The 11,541-nt window shown below is 45.2% G+C and overlaps 1 non-coding gene across 1 annotated transcript; it reads left to right on the top strand.

Annotated features, from left to right (window-relative positions):
• Positions 1-72, top strand: Trnaq-cug (transfer RNA glutamine (anticodon CUG)). Its single transcript has one exon. It is a non-coding gene; the product is annotated as a tRNA-Gln (tRNA).
• Positions 73-11,541: the final 11,469 nt, after the last annotated feature.

Here is an 11,541-nt window from a genome sequence, read left to right as displayed (position 1 = left end):
GGTCCCATGGTGTAATGGTTAGCACTCTGGACTCTGAATCCAGCGATCCGAGTTCAAATCTCGGTGGGACCTCGTCGATTCTTTTTTTTCTTCTTCTTCTTTTCTTGTAGTGAATCTTAATACTTTTCGCTTGGGTTTTGGGAGCTGGTTGGGAAGTTGCTCAGCTTCTTTTCACCTTCCTATCGTAGTTGGAATACAAGAATTGCCAAGCGAGCTGGCGATTAAATTCATGTTTCTAAAACCTTCAAGACTGGGGACTTATGTAAACAGACACGCACGGACAAGGTGTCGAACACAGCTGAACTGAACAGGCGGACAAAATTAAAAGAAAGCAACACGTTTTTGACCCTGATGTTTTCTGTAAAGGTTTTTTTTTTTTTTAATTTTGCCCGCCTTTCCAGTAGTTCAGTTGTGTCCGACACCTTGTCCGTCTGTGTCTGTTTACGTAGTCCCTAGTCTTGGGGCTTTTAATAATACCACGGTAATATGAATAGTTGGAATAGTCGTAGTTATGATGCTGGCAACATGTTCCTCAGTTCGGGAAAAAGACAACTGGACGACATCGAAAAGAGTTAAAGGTTGGGCGGTTGGTCATGCATCATTATTGGTTGCCAGTCCAGTGTGTGTGTGTGTGTGTGTGTTGTCCTTTCGTGTGCCCAGCACTGAGGTTCTTTTAGCGATTCCAATAAAAGACAGGACTTTGTACTTTCTGTTTCTGTGTTCTGTTCATCTGTCGTGACTAACCCTCTACAGCAGTTCCTGGTTGCTTCAACTCGAACCACATGTTGCAGGTTCATCTCCGGGAAACTGGGTAGTCCACAGACACAGATAGGATAATGATAGAATGGGTCATTTACACGGGTCAATCAGTACATAAGGCTTCGCTTTATAGTTCAATAAACTCTTACTTGCTAGCACTGGAATAACACCGTGGGACACAAATTATACATACTATATGTAAGAATCTTGATTGTAGTTTATATTTACCATTTTACATAAAAAATCTGGTACGACTCATTTTCTCCTCACTGGCCTCATTTACTGCACATTTGTCTTTGTGTCCCATTTTGCCTTGGGGTAGTGGGCCGCACCTTACGTGGCGAATTTCCCCATTCATTATCATTAACTTCTTTGTTGTTGTTGTCTTTGTGTGTATGTATGTGTGTGTACGCGTGCGTCATGCGACATTCGATGAGGTGTTTAGACAGGTACGGTGCTTCGGAAGTTTGTAGGAAAAAGACAAGTAATTAGCATTTATGCATGTAGCGCCCCCAACCAGAAATAACAGAAACACTGTCCTGCCCGGAACGGTCTGGCGAATGATTTTGTTTTCCTTCTTTCCCCTATCTTGTTACTCCTCCTGGTCCAGATACTAAAGCAGCTTTTGCGTTGTAGTCACCTCTTATTGCCTCTCTAACAAGAACTGCTCAGTTTCTTGCCATCAACTGATCGGTTTAAGGGTTATTTGAAAATGTGTCCGAAAAAAGACAGTGTCGAATAATATAAATGAACTAAGATGCTCAGTTATTCTCGTGCGATGGTAATGCGTTCAATATTTCTCAAGGTAGTATTTGGAAGCCCGATAATGATCACCATAAAAAAATATGACGCATTCCAGCGACCCAATGCCTTTCAATGGTGTTTTTAGTACGGCAAGTGTAAAACTGCAACAATTCTAAACACCATCGGACAATGTGTACACAAAAAAGTCTCAACTGACGCAATAAACCATTACCGATGGAGGAAAGTCCTTCGCTTTGCAACTCTTCCTTTCGATTCCTGTGTTCTACTACGCAAACCAAGAAGTGTTGCTTCATGCACTCTGCATGTATCGGCCAGCGGAATGGAAAAAGTGTAGTGCATGAACCAGAAACTACACTCCTGGGAAAGTTCACGGCAGTGGCGACGTGGAAAGAAAATAAGAAGAGGTGGTGCCATCTGTTGCTAGCCCCACGCAGCAAAGCGCTTCCGAGTACAGCTTCCGTGCTCCGGGCGGCACTGTTTCAGTTTCGGAGTCCTGCATTGAACCGTATCCGAGATCAGTTCGGAGCGACAGTTTTGCGTTGTCGGGAATTTTTTCTTTTCGACAAACCTTCGAGTTTTTTTACAGGTCCGGGCAGGTAACTGTAGAGCTGGTTAGGTATTTCAGAGTGAAAGGTGGAAATTCTGCAATGGTAGGTACCGGTCAATGCAACAAACATGTCATTCGGGAACGGTATGCGCTTCATTTTGGTGTCACAATTAAATTCGTGTGTGTACCGGTATGGAAGCTGACCTTTCGCCCACTCACGTTCAGAAATCATGACGCTCTTGGGACTTTACAGCAGGGTCATTCCATTGCACTTCTATCATTCCACAAGAAGCGATCCAATCGCGTGGCTCGACCATCACGAATTTTGACACTTTTTTTTCTCAGATTAGGATCATGGAGATAGAGATACCCAAAGAATATTTTTGCCGGATTCGGTATGGTTGAAGCGCAAGGCGGCGCTGAAAGTCAGCCCCTGTCCTAAAAGTGGGGTGCATATGAGTACGTCTCCAGGAAAAACAGCTGAAGATATTAAGGTCCGGTCACCGTCAGCGAGTACAGGAAGCATCTTTCTTTCATTTTGGATGAGAAACATCCAAGACGTAAGCGTGTTTCGTATCGAGCTGGGGCCTAAAAGTATACATTTTCACCAGAACTTCCCCATTTTATTGCTGCTCACTAGGTCGAGGTAGGAAGATGAAACTCGGTGAGCTGGTAGTTAGGGGAATGGCAAACACGTGAAGAAAGATTCATTTTGCTAAGTGCAAGGAAAGACTGTGAAATATTTAGCCGAATATGGCAATTTTACCAAAATTCGCAATATTGAACCGCGAAAAACGTGATGTGGGCATCGTGATTCGGACGTTTCGTTAGCGGCAAAACGAAGTGCTATCTGCCTACATGAAGCCTGGAAAAAACTAAAAGGCTTACATATTTGTTGTCTTTTAGTAGTAACTTTTTAAGTTTACTAGGCTCCGTAACTGCTCGCTCCCTTCGGACTTGCGCAGAATCAGTCGTGCACTTTGAAATAGATGGCGTAGTTTATCTGAAATCTCCCGCGACAGGAAATAGTTACAGCTTCTCATCAAGTCAAAATTTTCTATTCATAGCTGTTTCTCTTGAACAGGGCACACTGGGGAAGGCATTCAGTATCGGTCCATGCTGACTTTGTAGGTTTTTGCTTCACCAGAGGATGACGTCGTGCGCACCTGGACCTCGTGTGTGGAGAGTGGTTGAAAGTAATGAAAATCACGCTTGCCAGGTATGGCTTTGGCCCTTCGAACGTCCTTTCAGCCTGGTCTGTTCTTCCAGTACTTCAGAGCAGGAGACCCACAGTGGGAAAATGTTGCGAAGATTCTCCACAGAAGGAAAACCTTCTGATATATGTGGACAGATGCGTTGTCATGAGTGAGAGAGCCGGAGATGACGACATAGGATGAATGTTCCAATTGGTCACCTGCTCCATCTTAGATGTATACTACAATGGGGTGTAATGTTGCCTGCGACGTATTCCAGTAAAATGACCGCGGGGAATTTTGCGCTGTATATGTGTTGTTTTCTGAGTAGTCCAGCTGCACAACGGCTTCTTCTTGAGGAAGGCCTGTCTTCAAGCTCTTCAGATATGCGGACTGCGCAGAACATTGATTGAAGAAGGCGCGCGCTTTGCACGTGCGGATACCAAATACTCAGGGGCGCCGTCAGGGGGGGGGGGCGGTAAGGGGACAGTGCCCCCCCTGGCCCTAGGCTCCCCGGCCCATCTAACATGGTCGTTTGAACACAATCACGTTTTCTTTCTTTTCTTTTTTTACGTGGTTAGCTTGGTGCGGTGCGTAACGAACTTTCTGTTCCTCGTTAATATGACTGGCTTTTCATGTGAGCAGTTACAGGTGAGTGGCATGGCCTGCTGTACATTATGCTGACTGGGGATATTTACCTTCCTGAGTACTCAGTATCCAGTACTCCCTATCCAATGAGTACAAGGGTTAGCCTCCTTGTCTATTGTCTCTTCAGACGCTATGTCCGTCTCGGATTATTGTGACGAATCCGGCCGCCAAGGACACACTAGATAAATCCTGTCGTGGGAACGTCGATATCTAATTCGCCAGACAGCGTAAACACGGGTCAGCACCTTGCAAACAAAGCATTTCATCCCTTACTTCCCAACACATTTAACGACGATGAACAATGTCCATCTGGGATCAGCTCGTATTGGGAGCAGCATACTTTTCTTTCATGGGGGGGGGGGGGATATACGTTTATTTCGGAAAGGTCAGCATCACCGAAGGTCGGCTTGCTATTGCTAAATTAAAATATATCACAAAGATGCCTGCTACAACATGTACCGTGGTACGGTTTTTCAGCACCCTGCGGAGGGTAAAAACCTGGCTTCGTTCTACAATGACTGAGGACCGGCTAAACGCGTTGTGTATGATTAACGGTTCATCGCGAAAAAGTGAGTGGCGACAACACATTTGTGGAAAAACATGTCAACTCTTTTGCGCGAGAAAAGCAAAGGCGCCTACAGTTTCTGTTTAAAGAGTGAGGGACTTAGGGAGTGAGGGTAGAGAATTATCGTCTATACTGATACTGAAGTCCACATCTGCTGAAAATAAACCACCACTTGATATTGTCAATTTGTGACAACCGGGACACTGCTGTTTCACCGTGTGTTCCCGTTTTTGCAAAATCAACAGAAATGAGATAATCGCTGACGGAAAGGGCAGCAGGGGTGGTGACGGCAAACGTAGTATGAAACAAAAAATCAATAGCGAGCGTGGCACGGGCAAGGGATGGCGTTGCCGAGAAACGGCAAAACGTAAAAATTCCGAAGCATAGGGTTACTGAGCCAAAACAATATAGTTGCTGGTGCATTCGACACCCAGAACTGGAGGAATATTCCGTATCTTGACCACCAGCCCGAACACCTCCGCTCCCGCCCTGCACTCGCGGCACCCATACGCCCCCCTCCCTCCCTCCCCCCCGGAGAAAATCCTAGCGGCGCCCATGCAAATACTGGTCATGTTCACTAGCTTGCCGCTCTTTTGTCCGGTGTGTCCCAGGGCTCTGTACTTGGTCTCTTACTTTTCTTAATATACAGCGGGTGTCTTTTTTTTTCGATACAGATTTTTCATTAACAAACTATAAGGGCTATAGACATGCTGTTTTCACTTCTATCATCTCTGGGCCGGCAGACGTTCTTGGCCATATGTTGCTCGACCGTCAAATGACTAATTACCTAAAAATCGTTACTTAACTTTTTAATTATAAAAGCTACGAAGTTGTCACAAAGAGAACATCTGTTCCTTTCGGTGACCTGATATCGTAGCCGTTTTCAGAACAAAAATCCCTTCGGTAGATCGTCCGCAAAACACTCGTGAAGGCAACATTTGATCTAAGCTGCGACATCAGAAGGAAAAACGTGCCCAGCACACTTCATCATCACTCCTTCATGCGTTCCTGGACCATTTTATCTTACACCCTAGTGCTGTACATTGAGGAGAAGGTTACATCCCACTTCGCCTATTCCCATTTCGCCTAATCTGGATTATCGGATTAAAGAGGCCGGAGGGGTGACAGGCGTTAGGCGAAATGGGACTGCCGTGCGATCTCATTAGGCGAAACGGGACTGTCTGCAAGTAGGCGTTACTTACACGTCCCACCCCGATGGTGACGTCTGTAAGAAATGAATGCGCTCGTCCGACAACAACCTTACGTTTCCGGCACAAGGACCCTTTACATTTGCAAATGAAGGTGTGCGCGATGGGGAGCGGACAATTGCTCACCGGACATTTGCTCACCCCGTTCTATTTTATCATGAGCCCACCCTGACAGCTGCATAATTTATCTTCGCTTTTCCACTGTGTGAAACAGCGAATTATAATAAGCGTTGTATTTTCCGGATCAATTTCATTTTTCGAACGTTTTGTAAACGACAGCATCGTCCGACAGGTGATATCTGTATATAAAGAAAAACGATTTTGGTCTTCCCTTGGTGGAAGTAATGGTTTCGATAACGCAAATTATGACAATCTTAGATAGTGTCACTCGTTTTGGCCCTTTATAGCCGTGGCCACATAACGCTTTTCTTTGTTGTTTGGAGGTACTGAGCACAAAATGTTCGTCGGCATTGTGTGGTACTGATTTTCAAGAAACGAGGAAACTGAGATATGAAGTACAAAAAGACCTTCCTGACGTGACGAGGAGTCAGTGACGAGGAGAGCTCAAGTGTTGTACTTGTACATAACTTCATTTTCATATCTCACATCTTATGTTTCGCGTGTAATGGGGTAGTGTACTGTTCTCCAGCGGTGAATCACCCAGGCCATAGACATGATATATTTGTTGTTTGGTTCTTTCAGCGCCACCATCACCAGCACAATGAGAGACTCTCGACGCGGCTGAGCACGTGGGCTGCTACGTTGTCAAAGCCTTTGATGTGGCGAATGTCGGTACAGAACTCCGAGATGGGCTTGATTCTTCAAAGGTGGACTCCAGTGGTTTATGATCAGACAGAAGGGTTAATTGGCTCCCGTACAAGATTTTCCGAAAGTGCTTCACGGACGAGTATGCCGCCAAGAGCTCAGGCCCGAAAGTACTGTAATGTGACTGAGCACTGGGGAACTTTCTTGAGGCACGATGAGGCACGTTGAGGAAAATTCGATGGGTCGCCAATGACCGGAAATCTCCTGCTGGAGAACAGCCCCTACAGCTTGGTTTGAGGCGTCTACCATTAATCAGGACAGGCTTTACAAGAAGACCATCATTCGCGAGACTGGACTTCGCAGTGTCAAAAGGCTGTCTGGCGCTCAGGAGTCCACACGAGCGGTCCTTCGGTTCGCTGCAGCATTTCCTTAGAAGACCGATGAAGAAGATGAAGAAGAAGATGAAGAGGACCATGGCCGATGGGGTTAAGGCGTCCCGCTCGTTGGTAGTACCCAAAGTCGTGCTGAAGACCAGGAAGGTGGTGGGGTCGGATACTACCACCGGCTGTGCTGCCTGATTATTTCCCTGGGTTTTCTGAAGACTTTCCAGACGAATATCGGCACAGTTCCCCCTGACGTCGGCCAGGACGCCTACTAACCCAACTGTCCCCTACTCATTCCTGCTAATGTCTCTCCATCTGTCCACATCTGTACGTCGCTCATAGCCACAGTTGTTTCGCGGCGCTAACAACAGAACAAAAATTTCCTCTACCGGTCGGAGTATGTTAGCGCAGAAAGGCACAAACCGACGATAGAAGTTGATAAGGACGAAAAAATGTCGAAGTTGGCGCAAAGCATTGGGTCGAGGAAAGTCCATTATGGCCTTGGCTTTCCTGGACAGGGTTTGATACCGTTGACGTCGAGGTGGTGACTGATAAATTTAAGTGAGACACTTCCCAATTCGTAAAGTACACAAATACTTTCAAAAAACGAGTATCTCTAACTATAATCTAATTACATTGTGTGGAACTTGTACTTGAGGGTGATCACTTTCTCCCGTGGGTTAAACTCATGCGGTCTAGTTAACGTTCGCTTCCAGAGAGAGTTGGCTGCACCGTCCCAAAATTGTTTTCTTCGCATTGCATTCCTTCCGCGCTTCAAGGAAGTAATGATGTCGGCGCCAGCGTACACAACATGATAGCAAACGACAAAGCCATTATTTTCATTCGCAGGGTTCTGGAAAACTGCAGTACGCTCGTCGAAGTTGTCGATGGCAATCAATTCCCCGACTGTTACTGTAGGGAATGACATCATTTTGGCCCGAATATCGCGGGCGGGTGTGCCGAGAGAAGCGATTTTGTTGCATCTCCCGTAGACTCCCGTGTATTGAAAATCTGACAAACTTTAATTCGGCAAAAATCAGTGGATCGCGTCAGGCCTTCAAAAATATGTAATTCCCTAGATAAACTCGAGGGGAACACGCCTGCACCTGTTTTGTGTAGAAATTTTTGTTGTAGCTATATAGCTATATACTGGTCTCGCACAGGTCTCAGCATTAATTAGGACATGACGTATTCAAGCTAGATTTTGACTGTTCGTGTGGGCATGCATCACACCCAATGAATTATGTCAATTTCACATATTTGTTTTACGGTGGTATGCATGCAGCACTTCAATGATGAGGACCACTTCTATGGTGCCGCCATATGGTGACTCATTTAATGTCGATGTTAGGCATTGTTTCTTCCTTCTATAGGATGTCCTGTTTTCTGCACGTAAAATTCATTGTACGCAAATATTTGTATCATCGAGTTCATATTGCAAATTATCAACTTCTGACATGAACATTATAGTTAAACATGTTGTGAGAGACGCTGTAATGTCTAGCCACTCCAGACGGACACCGCCTGAAGTAACTCACCGGGTAACCGTCAATTACGTTTCATGAGTAACTTAATTGAATTTCATTTTGATTCCGGTGCTGGTCCCGTCAGGGTCCTGTAACTTAGTTACCTGTTCTGAGAAGCTTATACAGCTCTGACCATAAAACCCTAAAAAGGAATGCTTTCATCGAGTGAAGAAATGCTTCCGCACGCAGATTATGTCGTCCAAGACCAGTATATACGCTGCCATAAGTAAAAGTCGTGAAGAATTGATTGAATTAGAAGTACTTTCCCGACCCCCAATCCAAGCAGTAGCTCTTTGAAACGATAGCCGCGAGTATTGTCTGGAATCCGGCCTCTAAATGTGATATTAAAGGTACTGTAAAGCAGCAGGCATACAATTTTATGTTGTTGGCTCATTTGACAGCCTGGGTGTTCAGTACACAAACCCCACAAATTTCGTTCAAATCCACCCCATAGTTTTTTCAGAAAATTAAGTTTCAATATTACGGGCAACTGTGTGTCTAATACCCCTGTCACATGGGCATTTTCGATCCTGCTCGACCGAACCTGCTTGAACCCAATGCAGATCGGATGGTGCTACACGGCCGCTTCCAAGCAGGATCGAACTTTGATCCTGTTTGACTCAAGACAGTTCCCATAACAGGATTGAGAATTTCAAGACGGCTCGACGGCCGCCATTTGCATCCTCGACCCCCGTGAACTGTCATAACTTAAGACGGACATGCGCGCGAAGCTACAAATGATGCTTACATCGGTATACGATAAATTACCACTAATATCGCTGTTATATAGGAAACGCGAAATTAATGAGTTCCGTTTATTCATTTGCACAGGTCAACCATTCAATGCGCATTGAAAGTGGCCGTGTAGCAGCGTCAAAACTCGAGCGTGCTCGGGAAGTTCGATGCAGATCGGATTCGAGAAGGATCGAAATGCCCGTGTGACAGGGGTATTAGACCCGACACGAACTCCGCAGTTCCCGCCATGTAGGGCGGCTGACATAAACATGCAAATAACAATGGAGTAACGAGATTTGGCCGAGGCAGGCCACAATTAGGGACGACACAAACAAGTAAGCCTCAAACGCCCAGAAATCAACGAATGCAACAACTCAGGGAAAAGAGGAAGAGGAACTGACGCCAGGAATCGAACATGGGTCTTCTGATTTCCCGTCAGATATGCTACCACTACACCACACCAGCACGCAGTTTCCCTTGAGCCATTGAGTGCCTCAAGTACGGGGGGGACGGACAACCAACCACGCTATTCCCATTCTCTCTTACACCTTTCTCACTCACATCAACATCTGTACACAACAACGGAGCGTACATCGACATCTGTGGACCACTACCATCACCACACCGGCTTGCCGGACGCGGTGCATTTTTGCGTAGGTGGCTTTCATGGTGATTCTGCTGGCAGGTTGTTACTCATTTACACGATGTACCAATGTTCTTGCATTTTGAGAGACAGCAACTACCTCTTTTGAACAAACTTTTAAAAGAAAGTTCATGAAGCCGGCTACTTAGCCTATGACTTAGCCGATAGAGGGTTGGCGACATGTAACACTGTTGCTGGACGAATAGGCGATTGTTTCCCACCAGGTGTCGCACCGCGCGTCCTTGCACCGCAATTTTGGAAGTGATTATAAAATATTTAGAATTCTCTGTCGCACATAAAATTTGCACAGTGGGCTTGTTTCGGCATAAGCTTTCAGGTGCCGCTGCCAATATTAACAGCTTGCCTGCTGCTTTACAGTATCTTTAATACGCTTGAAAATGTTCAAGCACTCGTTTTTCGTCAGAATCATTCAAGACTGGAATGGGTTGCCTGTGTCAGTGGTGGATAACGCCGTAAAATTCGAAAAAGCTCTGACTGGGCTGAATAATGATTGACTTTTAATATAGACTTTTCTGGTATACTGGAACAACATTTGAGCTGGTAAAGCCTGTTGAGCATGCTAGAGAGAAAATGCCTCAGAGAGCATGCTTGGTCCAAACTGAGATCTCTCCCTATCAACATGATTGTCGAATATATATTATGCTGTTGCTCACACCTAATATATGCAGCCTGAGCCGCATTACGTATACGTCCGTAATTCAACCACTTTTAATTGCACAAAAAGGGCTCAGCCTTGCGCACAATACCAATGGTTCCCCCCAGCCGGGTGATTCCGTTATTAATTTTCTTTTTTCACAGCCATCCATGATGACTGCATATACTCTGATTAAGTAGAAAGTCAGTTTATTATTATACATAGTTATATATATATATATTATTATTAATACACAGGTCAATCATTTCTCCAAATGTGCCACATGCTGCATGTTCTTTAGCTGATTTCAACTCATCGTATTCATTACACAGTATGATTTTCACCTTAGGTTGTCCTTACCACACACACGCTTTGGTATCTATAATCACTAGGTTATCTTGGTGTAAGTTTATGTGGAATCTTCTACCACTAGAACTGCGTCACATTATAGCTACTTACTTTTTAGAAGAGAAATGTTTTATGCAATAATTCCAACATGTTGCACATTCTTTGTTGCTTACGCGTGACAACTCGCAAATATTACTAAATGACAGTTACTTTCGAGTTTTTTTTTCCTTCTTTCTTTTTTGTCACACCAGACATTAGATACTGCCTGCGTACTTACTTTTAGGATTGCGTCACAGGCTTGTCCAAGAAGGCCTGCATTCGATACGGCTTTTAAGCCTGGTCCGCATTATTGCGTCTCAATGCGTCCGTCAGTCAGCGTATCTGTGTGACGGACGCATGGGTTTCCAATTCACGTCCGCACCTTTGCGACACTGCTTTGCGAGAAACGGCTTACAGCCGACCACGTGAAGTACCACTGGCATTCCTTGCGTCGCTCCGTCCCAAAATCGAACACGGCGAACCTATGCGACCGTCGCTTTCGAAGCGGCTCGCGTCGTTTCGCTGAAGGACGCATTGAAACGGAATTAGTGCGGACCAGCCTTTAGTGTATTTTCCATAAATAATAAAAAAGCAGCTACTGGAGAGCTCATGTTGCATCGTGCGTAGTACTATACCCATGTAGTGAACTGTATCGACTGTCTTTTTTTTAAATATATATATGTAATCTATCACTACGCGTTTACGGTGGTTTTGCAGCGATGGCAGTCGCATAGCGTGAGAGATTGGAGGCGGACAGCCAGA

The sequence above is a fragment of the Ornithodoros turicata genome, chromosome 5, assembly GCF_037126465.1.
Source record: "Ornithodoros turicata isolate Travis chromosome 5, ASM3712646v1, whole genome shotgun sequence".
In the NCBI taxonomy this organism is placed as follows: domain Eukaryota; kingdom Metazoa; phylum Arthropoda; class Arachnida; order Ixodida; family Argasidae; genus Ornithodoros; species Ornithodoros turicata.
Note: the sequence above shows the minus strand (reverse complement) of the source record. Positions and strands in the feature narration are given on the sequence as shown.